The following is a 14,317-nucleotide window of genomic DNA, read 5'->3' as shown; positions in this document are numbered from 1 at the left end:
TGGTAGAGGCTAGGACCTTGGGTAACTTTAAGAAGAGACTGGACAAATATATGAGTGGGAAGGGCTGGGTTTGATTGATGTCATTGGATACGGGAGTTATTTCTTGGGTAGCTTTGGGTAGAGGTCGTTTTGATAAGGACCTGCCTTGCATGGGCCAGTAGGCCTTCTGCAGTGTTCCTCCATTCTTATGTTCTTATGCTCTTATTCATTCATGTTGATTCGCCAGTACTTCTGGCCCGGGTCTTCTCCAGATGGTGACCCGGCAGTGGCCCCCCGGGTGGGGGGTGACGATCATCTTCTTTCTTCTTTCTTGGTCCTCTGGTTGGAGGGTGTCGTCGTCTTCTATCTTGCGCTGACTTCCCCGAAGAGAAGCGAAGTCGGGCAGAGGCAGCAGTTACAAGGTCGATTGGAACCACACCCCAGCTTTAGCGGACAGCAAAGTGCTGGGAAACTTATCTTCAAGGTGAATGGTCATGGATAGTCGTGCTAGAGGAGGGTACCATCTTCATGGTCCCCATTCTGAAGCATCCTGAATTTCCTCTTTGAGGTGTACTGGACTTCCACAAGGTGTTGGGTGTTGGCAGTGAGTAGTCTGGTCATGTCTGCAGTGCTGTATGTAACAGCTTGGTCGTAAGTATGCTTGACTGTTCCGTTCTGGAGGTGCTGATAGATTTCTGAAGGCAGCATTCTGTTCTTATACTGCTTGGTTGTGTAGAAGTATACACCCTTCAGGCATCGGACTTGTTGTGGTGCAGCAGTGTCAGTGACAGTGGCACCGTGATGTGCATCCGCAGTTTCTTGTGTTTTTGCTTTCTTGGCTGGTGGCTGAACTGGTGAGGGCGAGATTTCCGACTGGTCAGTTGCTCTAGCAGTGGATGCAAGCGGTAGTGGACTCTCATTGGTGGGGTTTGCCTACGTCTCAGTGGTCTCTGATTGGTCCATCTCTGTGTCTAGTGGAGGTTGTGACAGCGGTGGAGCAGCAGTGATGCTGGTAATATTTGCAGTAGATTTTAGGCTCTCAGTGGAAGGTGGTGATGCAGGGAATGTGAGGCCAGGCATATTATTTAGTTTGAAAAGTTCATTGATGGTGGTGTTGAAGGAACCAGGCTCAGCTGCATTCTGTACATGAGCATACATAATGCAATAAAGAATCTTGGTGGAGTCGGCAGTAGGTGCTGGCAGGGAAGTGGTGGGAGAAGCTTGCGTGGCATGTAGTATCTTGGTAGTGTCTGCTTGAAGCTTGGCGATAGCAGAATATGTGGTTGCTTGTGGGTTGGGTTTCTTTTGTTGTTGTTTCTTGAGTATGTCTCTTCTGGTAGGGCACCTGGCAGCAAGAGTATGATGGTCATTCTTGCAGTTCAAGCATTTAGGTGGTGAAGCAGTAGTGCAATTCTTGAAGTCATGACCCTCACGGCCACAGGTGGAGCAGAACTTCTTGTCCTTGGTAGGACAATCATTTGTGGTGTGTAACTATGAGTAACAATTATAGCACTGTGAGATACGTTGGAATTTCTCTGCTTCGATGAAGGCTGGGTTGATGTGGAAGTAGTGAATAGCCAGGCCCTCAGCGAGAGCTCTGGCTGCCATGTTGACGTCACTGAAGGTGACCTTCAGCATGGATGAAGCACTGGGTATTTTAGTAATGAAGTCCACCTTGGCCCAAGGGTTCTTTGCTTCAATAGATGACTTGATTTCTTCAGTGGCCTGTACAGTGATAAGGTTGTCGAGTCGCTTGAGGAACACAGTTCTCCTGGCCCTCAGTGCTGGGGAAGTCAAGATAAGAAATCCCTGGTCTCGTAGAGTTGTAGTAGCAGTAGTGGTAAGTAGTTTCTCAGCCTCTGTGTCGCCTGTACAGACGACAACAAAGGCCTCGTAAAAGGACACAAGTGCAACTAATGTGACATTTATTGTGGCAACGTTTCGCTCTCCAGGAGCTTTATCAAGCCATTACAAACAATACATGGACAAAGAGGGTATATAAAGGCTCAGAGTGAGGTGAATACTAGTGAGGTACCATTTCGATGTTCACTAGTGGTAGTAGTAGTAGTAGTGGTAGTGACAAAAGTAATACAATATGGTAGAGCAATTAATTCGTACATGAGAAAAAGGATATAAAAGCTATTACTTGGGTAACATAAAAATAGGTTGGACAAATATAAACTGGAATGAGGTAGCTTGTTTCAGTGTTCACTCTCTGTGCTTTGTGTAGTATAACAGGAGAGACTATGTGTGGCAGGGTTTACTGTTTTCAGGAGGATTCTTGCTAAGACTTCGGAGATGGTGAAGCTGCCGTTGTTTTGTTTAATTGTATTCGAAACAGCGATCAGTGCTGATTCGAGGCACTTGCGTCTGCGGAAATTAGTTTCTTTGATCACTAATTGGGCGTCTCTGAATTTCATGAGATGATTGGTGGAATTTTGGTGTTGTACACAGGCGTTGTTCAGGTTATCGTTCCTACATGCGTAAATGTGTTCACTGAGGCGGGTGTCGAGGTTTCTGGCTGTTTCACCTACGTAAATCTTGTCACAGCCTCCACAGGGTATAGTGTAAACTCCTGCATTGACTGGTTCTTGGTGCTTGGATTTTGTCCTCACTAGTATTCACCTCACTCTGAGCCTTTATATACCCTCTGTGTCCATGTATTGTTTGTAATGGCTTGATAAAGCTCCTGGAGAGCGAAACGTTGCCACAATAAATGTCACATTAGTTGCACTTGTGTCCTTTTACTTTACATATTGTCGGTAATTCTACCAACTTTATTACAACAAAGGCCTCCTTGAGCGATAAAATCGCATTACATTTGACTTGCAGCCTGCCACTAACGACAGCTGCAAGTGCTAGTTTGGACGACTCATTGGTTGTGCCACTTGCTGGTTTGATCTTTACTCTGTTAGAGTAATGCATCATGAGTAAGTAGTGCTTTGGTGTGTCGCGTCTCTGCAGTGAACGTGATACGTATCGAATATGTATGGACGGCTTACTCTCAGTGGCCATTATATACCCAACAACAACACAGCACAACACCTCTCGTGACATACATAATGACTTATTTTATTCATTCTAGAGTATATTCCATGTTTCTATGTTATTAATATTGTTTATTATGTCATATTAGTTGAATTGTGATAGATAAATAAGCTGTAGAGCTGATATTACTGTCATATTCTCCAACAATAAACTTGCCATCCCTCCGTCACACAAACAAGTCTCCAATAAGAGCATAAGACAGGAGAAACACTGCAGTAGGCCTGTTGGCCCATATTAGGCAGGTCCTTTACAATCCTTCCTACTAAGAACATAACAATGGAAGAACACTGCAGGTCTACTGGCCCATACAAGGCAGGTCCTTATCAAAATGACCTCTACACAAAGCTACCCAAGAATTTACTCCCATACCCAATGACACAAATCAAACTCAGCTCCTCCCACTCATATATTTGTCCAATCTCTTCTTAAAGCTACCCAAGGTCCTAGCCTCTATCACCCTACTGGTAAGTGTGATGTTAAATAAGAACATAAGAACTTAAGAAAGTAGGAACACTGCAACAGGCCTGCTGGCCCATACTAGGCAGGTCCTTCACAAATCCAACCCACTAACAGAACAAATGCTACCCAAGCAATAAGCTCAGGTGCAAGTCCGACTCAAATTCAACCCCTCTCACTCATGTACATATTTATCCAGCCATAGCTTTTAGAACATAAGAAAGGAGGAACACTGCAATAGGCCTGTTGGCCCATACTAGGCCGGTCCTTCACAAATCCAACCCACTAACAGCATAACTGCTATACCCAAGCAGTAAGCTTTGATAAACCTGTGCAAGACAGGTATGCAATACCGACAAGATGAAAGTTAAGACACTTGTGCAACATATGGATATCTTTATTGTAGTAGATGTTTCGCCATCCAGTGGCTTTATCAATACAGATTCTAGGACATAATAGGAAGACAGTAGAACTATATACAAAAGATGAGGTAATCAGTCCCTCGGCCTTGGAGTTAGTGTTCACAGCTTCATGGTGGACACTAACACCAAGGCCGAGGGACTGATTACCTCATCTTTTGTATATAGTTCTACTGTCTTCCTATTATGTCCTAGAATCTGTATTGATAAAGCCACTGGATGGCGAAACTTCTACAATAAAGATATCCAGATGTTGCACAAGTGTCTTAACTTTGATAAACCTATTTACTCATGTGCAAGACCGATTCAAACTCAACCCCTCTCACTAATGTATTTATCCAACCTAAATTTGAAACTAACCAATGTTTTATCTTTGATCACCCTACTAGGCAGACCATTCCACTTATCAACTACCCCTATTAAATGTTCATTTATACATTTTATTAGTGCTTTACACTTATTTGGCATTCTTTTCTGCATGTAAATCTATATTTAAGCTAGGTAAGTGACCCCTGAAGTGACCTAGAGTCCTTATGGATGGGGATTCCCCTTCGAAGCTATAAACTAGGTGAAGTAGAGCTTCATCATACAGTGTGAAAAGGACTTGGGAGTCATGGTAAGAAGAAACCTAAAGCCAAGGCAGCAGTGCCTAAGTGTGCGCAACAAGGCAAACAGATTACTTGGATTTATCTCAAGAAGTATAAGTAACAGAAGCCCAAAAGTTATTTTACAGCTCTATACATCACTGGTGAGGCCTCATTTAGATTATGCTGCTCAGTTTTGGTCTCCTTACTACAGGATGGATATAGACTCATTGGAGAACATACAGAGAAGAATGACTAAAATGATTTACTGTGTAAGGAATCTCACGTATGAAGATAGGCTTAAAGTCTTAAATCTCCACTCTCTGGAGAGACGTAGAATGAGAGGAGATATCATTGAGGTGTATAAGTGGATGATGGGCATAAACAAAGGAGATATTAATAAGGTATTGAGGGTGTTGAACCAGGTAAGAACCAGAAATAATGGATTTAAGTTGGATAAATTTAAATTTAGAAAGGACATAGGTAAGTACTGGTTTTCTAACAGAGTTGTGGATGCGTGGAACAATCTTCCCAGTGGGGTGATAGAGGCTAGGACCTTGGGTAGCTTTAAGAAGAGATTAGACAAATATATGAGTGGGAGGGGCTGGGTTTGATTAGTGTCATTGGGTACGGGAGTCAATTCGTGGGTAGCTTTGGATAGAGGTCGTTTTGATAAGAACCTGCCTTGTATGGGCCAGTAGGCCTTCTGCAGTGTTCCTCCATTCTTATGTTCTTATGTTCAAACAATAACCTCTCCTCCCTGTCTTCCATTCATCAATTACAACCTTCAATAAAGGTAACTGTCATGTTGAATGTTCATCCTTTTGTGCATGTAAATCTATCTTAAAGGTAAAAAAAAAATTGTTGTTGATACTTCTGGGAGTCGGGAACGGATTAATTGTATTTACATTATTTCTTATGGGGAAAATTTATTCGAAAATTGTAGATTTCGATAATAGTAGCACCTCCAGGAACGGATTAATTACGAAAAACGAGGGACCACTGTACTGTGGAAAGCCAGGGTGTGTGTTGTACCCTGTGAGCGTTGTGACAGACAAGTACTGTGGAAAGCCAGGGTGTGTGTTGTACCCTGTGAGCGTTGTGACAGACAAGTACTGTGGAAAGCCAGGGTGTGTGTTGTACCCTGTGAGCATTGTGTGTCAGGTGACACTGACAGAGAAGTATAGTAAGGTTCAAGGTGTGGTAACCCGGTGAGTGTCAGGTGGCACGACACACAAGGGTCATGTAACCCAGCGAGTTTTGAAGGGCCAGATGCTGCGAAGAAAAGGAAATACAGAGATGGAGTGTTATGACAAGGGGATAAAGTGGTGTCATGTGACATGGTAGTGAAGGTGTGCAAGACACAGAGAAAAGGGTGTCATGTGACACAGTAGAGAAGGAGTGGCGTGCAACACAGAGAAAAGGGTGTCAGGTGACATGGTAGAGGAGTGTTGTGTGACACAGAGAAGAGGGTGTCAGGTGGCACGGTAAAGAAGGAGCGTCAGTACACAAAGTCAAGGGTGTCTTGTGACACGGAGAAGTAGGCGTCGTGATACTAGGACTGGTAGTGTCGTGAGACATGAGAAGAATGCAGCAACATTGACTCCTGATGCACTACAGGGTAATGACAAGTTAATTATAATTTATTATTGTAAGATGTATATACAGTGGACCCCCGGTTAACGATATTTTTTCACTCCAGAAGTATGTTCAGGTGCCAGTACTGACCGAATTTGTTCCCATAAGGAATATTGTAAAGTAGATTAGTTCATTTCAGACCCCCAAACATACACGTACAAATGCACTTACATAAATACACTTACATAATTGGTCGCATTCGGAGGTGATCGTTATGCGGGGGTCCACTGTATCTGTACCAAAGACTACAAAGATAGAAATTCCTTATGTTTCTATACAGAATACTGTATATTTAGAGTAAAGAGTATAAACTGTAGTGTTTATTTGTAATCCTGAACTCTCATATTATAACACTATTAACCCTTTGACTGTTTCGGTCGTATATACACGCTTTACATGCCACTGTTTCAGATGTATTAATATGCGTAAATTCTAGCGGCTTCAAATCAAACAAGAGAAAGCTGGTAGGCCTACATGAGAGAGAGAAAGGGTCTGAATGGTGGGTGTGCACCCTGTGAAAAAATCTGGGACTCAGTGGTGCAATGTGGGAACGCCATCTTGGTAGTCCATTTTCATCATGTGTCTCGGTAAGAAGTACCTCACTCCTCGGTGGATTGGAGGTCTTTTGTTCCCAAGTGATAGCTCTAACAGTGATGGAAGTGTCAGTGAAAGTGAATTCCATGGTTTTCAAGTGGGTGTGACCGAAAACAGTTCCCAGGATAACATAATTAGTGATGAAAACCCAGATGACCCACAACCTTCCACCTCTGGCGCTGGGCTGGCTCGTTCACGTTCACCTGTACCAGGACGAAAGAGGAAACTTTTAGCCCGTGTACAAGACTCAGATGTGAGCAGTGAAAGTGATAGTGATAGTAATATCAAAGCTACTGAAAGCAGTTCTAGTTGTGACAGTGAGGGTGAATATTTCCCAGTGAAGCGGCAGTATATACGATGTAGCATGCAGTCTGGTAGTGTGTCATATGCTGTTCCAAGGGGAAGGAGTAAATCTCGGAGCACATCCCATGGCCCTACACCATGACCTGATAGTGAAGATGATGATATTGTTACGATGGGTATGAATGATGTGAGTGAGGCAGCAGGTGGTGGTGGTGACAGTGAGGGTGGCATGAGTCATGTGGCACCAGCAGTGGGCCACGCTACTACCGACGCTGCTGACTCTGCACAACTACAACCAGCCTCACACAACCCCACACTCCCACAACAACCACAACCACAACCTGCACAACCACAACCACGTTTCAATATCCAGAACCCACCAGCAGACTGCATCTGGGATTGGCAGCAAGGTGACAAGTTTGTTCTCAGTCCCCATGACTTTGATGAAACACAAAGTGGAATACGGCCATCGTGTACACCTGGGAACAATGCTACTGAACTGGAATGCTTTCAGTTATTCTTCGATGAACCCCTGATGGACATTATTGTCAGGGAAACCAACATATACTATGAGTACACCATGGCAAATACAATTCTTTCACCAAGATCACAGCTACACCAGTGGAAGGACACAACTGTGGCAGAGATGTACCTGTTCTTTGCCACAATAATGCTTATGCCACATGTGTACGTTGCATTAGCCAATTCTACTGAGAGGGTAATTAATGACTTGTCTAGGAATATAAACTGATAGATTATAGAGGTATGGGTGTTTGTGGGAAATAATCAGGCTGCAGTATTAGGGTTAAAAACAGCAGTTATTACCGGGATACCTCAGGGATATGTTTAAAAGACAATATTCAAAATAAAGTTGCTAGTAATGGCAAATCAATTGATCAACAATCAAAGAGAGATTGCAGAGGACAATGAGTGACTAGCTCCCTTTTATTAAGGTTTACTATACAAATAGTAGGAGTCTAAGAAATAAGATAGATGGGCTAAGATTACTTGCAAGTGTAGGTAATATAGATATTATTGGTATAATAGAGACCTGGTTCAACCTGAAATGACAGAATGCAACATACAGGGTTATAAACTATTCCACACTGATAGGGTCAACAGGAAAGGTGGTGGAGTGGTGATGTATGTCAGAGAAAATTTAAATTGTTGTCTTAGATGTGATATAAGATTAGAAACATTAAACACAGAATCTGTTTGGCTACAGTTTCTCAAGGGTCCTGACAAATTAATTTTGGGTGTGATTTATAGGCCCCCAAACCTTGATAGGGAGTGCAGTAAGCTGTTATGGGACGAAATTCACAAGGCATCTAGATATGAAAATGTTGTGATAATGGGAGATTTTAACTTTAGACAAATTGATTGGAACAATATGACAGGAAATCTTGAGTCTAGTGACTTTCTTGATACGGTTCAGAATTGCTTTTTAGAACAGGTTGTGACAGAACCAACTAGAGGAAACAATCTGCTTGACTTGGTTCTTGCCAACAAAGAGTCACTAATTAATAATCGTGAGGTTAATGATGAGCTTGGGGAAAGTGACCACAAATCACTTAGTTTCAATATATCATGAAATTACCCAGATAACTGCAATCAAATCTCTGTCCCAGATTTTCACTTGGCCAGGGTCAGGTAGGTGATCTTGGTTGCCAATATGAAGTTTTTCAGAGCATAGTTCTAGCTGCCTAGACAACTTTTGTTCTGAGTAGGAAAATTAGATCTAACAAAAATGATCCCAAATGAATGAACAATAGATTAAAACATCTCATTGGTCAAAAGAGAGGCATATATAGGCATATCAAAAGAGGGGATGGGCAGTTAAGAAATCAATATATTCCATTAGAGAGAGAAATAAAGAAAGGAATAAGAAAAGCAAAGAGGGATTATGAGGCTAAGGTTGCAAGGGATTCAAAGACTAACCCAAAAGGGTTCTTTCAGGTATACAGAAGTAAGATTAGGGACAAGATTGGCCCACTTAAGAGTAACTCTGGTCAGATCACTGACAGTGATAAGGATATGTGTGAAATTCTCAATACCTACTTCCTCTCAGTTTTCACCCAGGAAAATACTAGCGATATTCCTGAAACAATAGATTATGTATAACAGGACGATAATAAACTATGCACAATTGCAGTAACTAGTGACATGGTCCTCAGACAAAAACAGAAAGTAAATCCTAACAAATCCCCAGGCCCTGATGAATTGTTTGCAAGGGTGTTAAAGGAATGTAAAGAGGAACTTAGCATACCTTTGGCTAATCTTTTTAACATATCACTACAAACTGGCATAGTGCCTGATAAGTAGAAAATGGCAAATGTGATACCTATTTACAAGGCAGGTGACAGGTCCTCGGCTTCGAACTATAGACCAATAAGCCTTACCTCCACAGTACGAAAATTTATGGAATCAATAATTGCTGAAGCAATTCATAGCCATCTTGATAGGCACAGATTGATTAATGATTCTCAACACGGTTTTACAAAGGGGCGTTCCTGTCTTACGAATTTACTAACATTTTTCACTAAGGTGTTTGAGGAGGTAGATCATGGTAATGAATATGATATTATGTATATGGACTTCAGTAAGGCTTTCGATAGAGTTCCACATCAGAAGCTATTGAGGAAACTTAAGGCACACGGAATAGGAGGAGAAATTTTTTTCCTGGGTAGAGGCATGGCTGACAAATAGGCAGCAGAGAGTTTGCATAAATGGGGAGAAATCAGAATGGGGGCACGTCACAAGTGGTGTTCCTCAGGGGTTAGTGTTGGGCCCACTGTTGTTCACAATTTACATAAACAACACAGATGAGGGAATAAATAGTGACATAAGCAAATTTGCTGATGATACCAAAATAGGCCATCCAATTCATTCTAATGAGGACACTAGAGCACTCCTGGACGATTTGAATAGATTGATGCAATGGTCAGAGAAGTGGCAGATGCAGTTTAATATAGACAAATGCAAAGTTCTAAATGTTGGACAGGAAAATAACCATGCGACATATAAACTAAATAATGTAGATCTTAATACTACTGATTGCGAAAAGGATTTAGGAGTTCTGGTTAGCAGTAATCTAAAACCAAGACAACAGTGCATTAGTGTTCGCAATAAAGCTAACAGAATTCTTGGCTTCATATCTAGAAGTATAAATAATAGAAGTCCTCAGGTTGTTCTTCAACTCTATATATCCTTGGTTAGGCCTCATTTAGACTATGCTGCTCAGTTCTGGTCACTGTATTACAGAATGGATATAGCTCTGGAAAATGTACAGAGGAGGATGACAAAGATGATCCCATGTATCAGAAATCTTCCCTATGAGGATACTGTGAGGGCCCTGAATCTGCACTCTCTTGAAAGACGTAGAATTAGGGGGGATATGATCAAGGTGTATAAATGGAAAACAGGAATAAATAAAGGGGATGTAAATAGTGTGCTGATAATTTCCAGCCAAGACAGGACTCGCAGCAATGGTTTCAAGTTGGAAAAATTCACATTCAGGAAGGATATAGGAAAGCACTGGTTTGGTAATAGAGTTGTGGATGAGTGGAACAAACTCCCGAGTACAGTTATTGAGGCTAAAATGTTGTGCAGTTTCAAAAATAGATTAGACAAATACATGAGTGGGTGTGGGTGGGTGTGAGTTGGACCTGACTAGCTTGTGCTGCTGGGTCTGGTGTCGTGCTCCTTCCTTGAGTGGAGGTGACCAGACTGAGTGGGTAAGTGGGCTAATCTAGGGGGGGGACATGGACCTGCTCTGCATGGGTCAGTAGGCCTGTTGCAGTGTTCCTTCTTTCTTATGTTCTTATAAGCACACTGTCACCACATACTGGTCAACCCCAGGTTTTAGTGACATTATAGGAGTAAAGCGTTTTTTGATACTGTTATGTATGTTACACTTTTCAGACAAAACCAGGCCTGACAGAAGCAACGGGTTATATAAGACTAGAAATATGCTTATGTACCTGAAACAAAAGTGTTGCATGTATTTTTATCCCTTCAGGAAGCTTGTTACTGATAACTTGACTCACGAAATCGTAATGACAACCTGAGGACTTCTATTATTTGTACTCCAGTGCCTAACGCGACGGTCTGGAGTTTTGAGACTCTCTGATCGAGGGTTCTATCCCCACCCGTGGTATGGTTTGTTACTGATAAGTTTGATTTTGTTCAAAGGAAGACTCTCTTTCAAGCAATACCAAGCAAGAGGAAACGCTTTGGTATAAAGTTATTTGTACTGTGATTGCAAAAGTGGTCTCGTTTTGGATATCATTGTGTACACTGGCAGTAATACATTGAGAGATACCAGGAAGTTATTGGGTATCTCTGGTGATGTGGTTCGAACAATGATGGAACCATATCTTGGTAAGAGGCATATGTTATATACTGATAACTGGTATACAAGCCCCATACTCAGTGATTTCTTGCGAGTGAACATGACAGACATGTGTGGCACAGTGCATTGTAATCATAAACATATGCCAAGGTTCAAGCTGGCACTAGCAGAGGTGAGGTGCAGGCCTTTGCTGCCAATGACATCGTGGCATTTCGGTGGCATGACAAACGTGATGTCACATTATTGACATTAGTTCACCGAAATGAAATGGCACACACTGGCAGGCACAATAGAGAGACTAATGAACCAATTCTAAAACCTGCAGCTGTCATGGACTATAACCTCAATATGTGCTTAGTGGACAAATGTGGCATGCAGATTGGGTTTGCTGATTGTGTATGCAAAAGTTATAAGTGGTATATAAAACTTTTTTTCCATCTTCTTGATATTTCCATGCTAAATGCTTATAACATATACAAGTTGAGGACAAACAACAAACCAAAACATGGTGAATTTTGTTTGTCAGTCATCAAACAAATAATCGTCAAGTACCAAGGAGCAACACCTGCAATAGACCAACACATGCCATCTCGTTTGAAGCCTGGTGATTACTACCCCATACAACTGCCTCCTACTGCTTTCAAGAAAAGTGCTCAGAAGAGGTGTTTTGTATGTGGACATACCACAAAACACCCACAAACATGCAGAAACACTTGTTTTATGTATGAAGAGTGTCAAGTACACCTACTATCCAACTTACGACCGAGTTTGGTTCCAAGAAACTGGTCATAAGTCGAAATGGTCATAAGTCGAACTTTACTACTGAATATCAACAAAACATTTTTGTAATGACTATATTTTGTTTTATTTTGGTATTTCATGTTTTACTTTACTTTTTATGCTGTTAGTACTGTATTTTACTGTAAGGTTTAGGATAAACACTGTGTACAACACAAATAGTTGTTTATTTCCCAAAAATTTGGCATAAAAAACACGGTCGTAAGTCGAGTGGTCATAAGTCGAGCAGGTCGTAAGTCGGAAGTGTACCACTCTGCATATACCCAAGTTTCAAAGAGTTCCACAAGCTGCAGCAGTTCTAGGAAAGTGTTCAGTGACTGTACATATTTATATATATTATGGAATAAAAGTAATAAACAATGTTTTGTATTGTTTGTTTGTGTAAACAAGTTTTATACATAATCTAATAGTGATAATGTTTGTTCAGTTATTGTGTTGTAAACAATGAGTGTATATTTGAACAATGCACCTTACTTTGATCTCACAGGACACATAAGTTGCTTAGAAAAGAAAAATATTGGTAAATACATGAAACCTTTGAATTGGAGTAAATAAAAGAATACCAGGTAGGCGGCATTTGCCGCTGTTGCCATACACCGCTCATTTTCTGCCAACTTTGCACCTCTATATGTTGGTAAGTACTGATAGCAAAAAAAATTTTTTAGGCTTAAAACACTCAGTAAAATAATCCTAACATTTTGGTAAGAAAAAATAATTTTTTTTTTAATATTTTGCGACAGAATGACAGTTTCAGAAAGGGGTCTGCGACAGTCAAAGGGTTAATAGGCTGACGTAAACATACACTCTACTTCTGTAGAAGTTATGGTGTTTATGTGTCAAATTAGTGTGTTGTAATAACCATCTACCATTAACATAGAACTATATTTTTTTAATGTCTAGTGTGTGCAGTCTATAATAGTGCAATACAATCAAAAGTTAGGTACTACCATTTTAAAAACTTTTTACTGTCTACTGTATAGTTAATTATAGCATTAGTGCAATAACCATTAGGTGCTATTGATATACTTAGTCTTAATAGTTAATTATATTTTACTACTATTATTTCACTACATGTTTATTAGGTTTTACAATCCAGTGGAACAATGTACACTTACACCCAAACTGTTCAATCACCAGCTTTTTACAGATATTAATATTACCACTTACCACCCTTCTGCAATTCATCACCATTTAAATACATATATATCGGTTAACCCCAAATGCTCAGAGCTGACATCCACCCTGCACTGAGCCTATAAAAACAATTTCCTTTACTACACAGCAACAGAAGCCAGTACTGTCCTCAGCAATGCCAGAAATATCACAATTTTGAATTATAATATTAGATCCTTAAGTAAACACTATGATGACCTCCTGACTCTCTTAGATTCATTGAAGACAAACTTCTATTGTTTTATTCTTACTAAAACCTGGGTTAAGCAAGACACAATAGACACCTACACACTACAGCGGAACCTCAGTTTTTTTACATAAATTTGTTCCAGAAAGTCTGACGAAAACCGAATTCGACAAAAACTGAAGCAATATTTCCCATAAGAAATAATGTAAATCCAATTAATCCATTCCAGACACCCAAAAGTATCAACAAAAAATACATTGCATAGAGAATAACTTAGTGTTACATACAGAAAACAATGAGAAATAAATATAAAGGACTAATGAAATGGATAAATGAACATTTAACATCACTTTTTCTTTTAATGAAGACTCTTGTTGGCGTATGGAAGATGGCGAGGAGGGGAGAGGAAAGAGAGGTTATCTCGCCACCATCATTACCACCCTCTAACACAATCACTACCACCGTCTACCACCATCACAACCACTACCACCATCACTACCACCCTCTATCACCATTACTACCACTCTCTACCAATGGGAAACAAAGCCAGATTGACTCAGAATGCATGGGATGCTTTGTGTGGGTGCGGGCAATGGAACCAAGGTTCTACTGTACTAGGATATACAACAATCCACAACTACAGGCCAGAAAGAATTGGAGGGCTCCTGTCACCTATTATTCCAATGAACTATCATGTAGCAATACCATATCCTTCAATGATGAATATGGTGAATACAGTGGAACCTCGGCTTACAAGTTTAATCCATTCCGTGACCTTGCTCGTATC

Source organism: Cherax quadricarinatus, chromosome 47 (assembly GCF_038502225.1).
Source record: "Cherax quadricarinatus isolate ZL_2023a chromosome 47, ASM3850222v1, whole genome shotgun sequence".
Classification (NCBI taxonomy): domain Eukaryota; kingdom Metazoa; phylum Arthropoda; class Malacostraca; order Decapoda; family Parastacidae; genus Cherax; species Cherax quadricarinatus.
The sequence above is the reverse complement of the archived record's forward strand: the minus strand, read 5'-3'. Positions refer to the sequence as shown.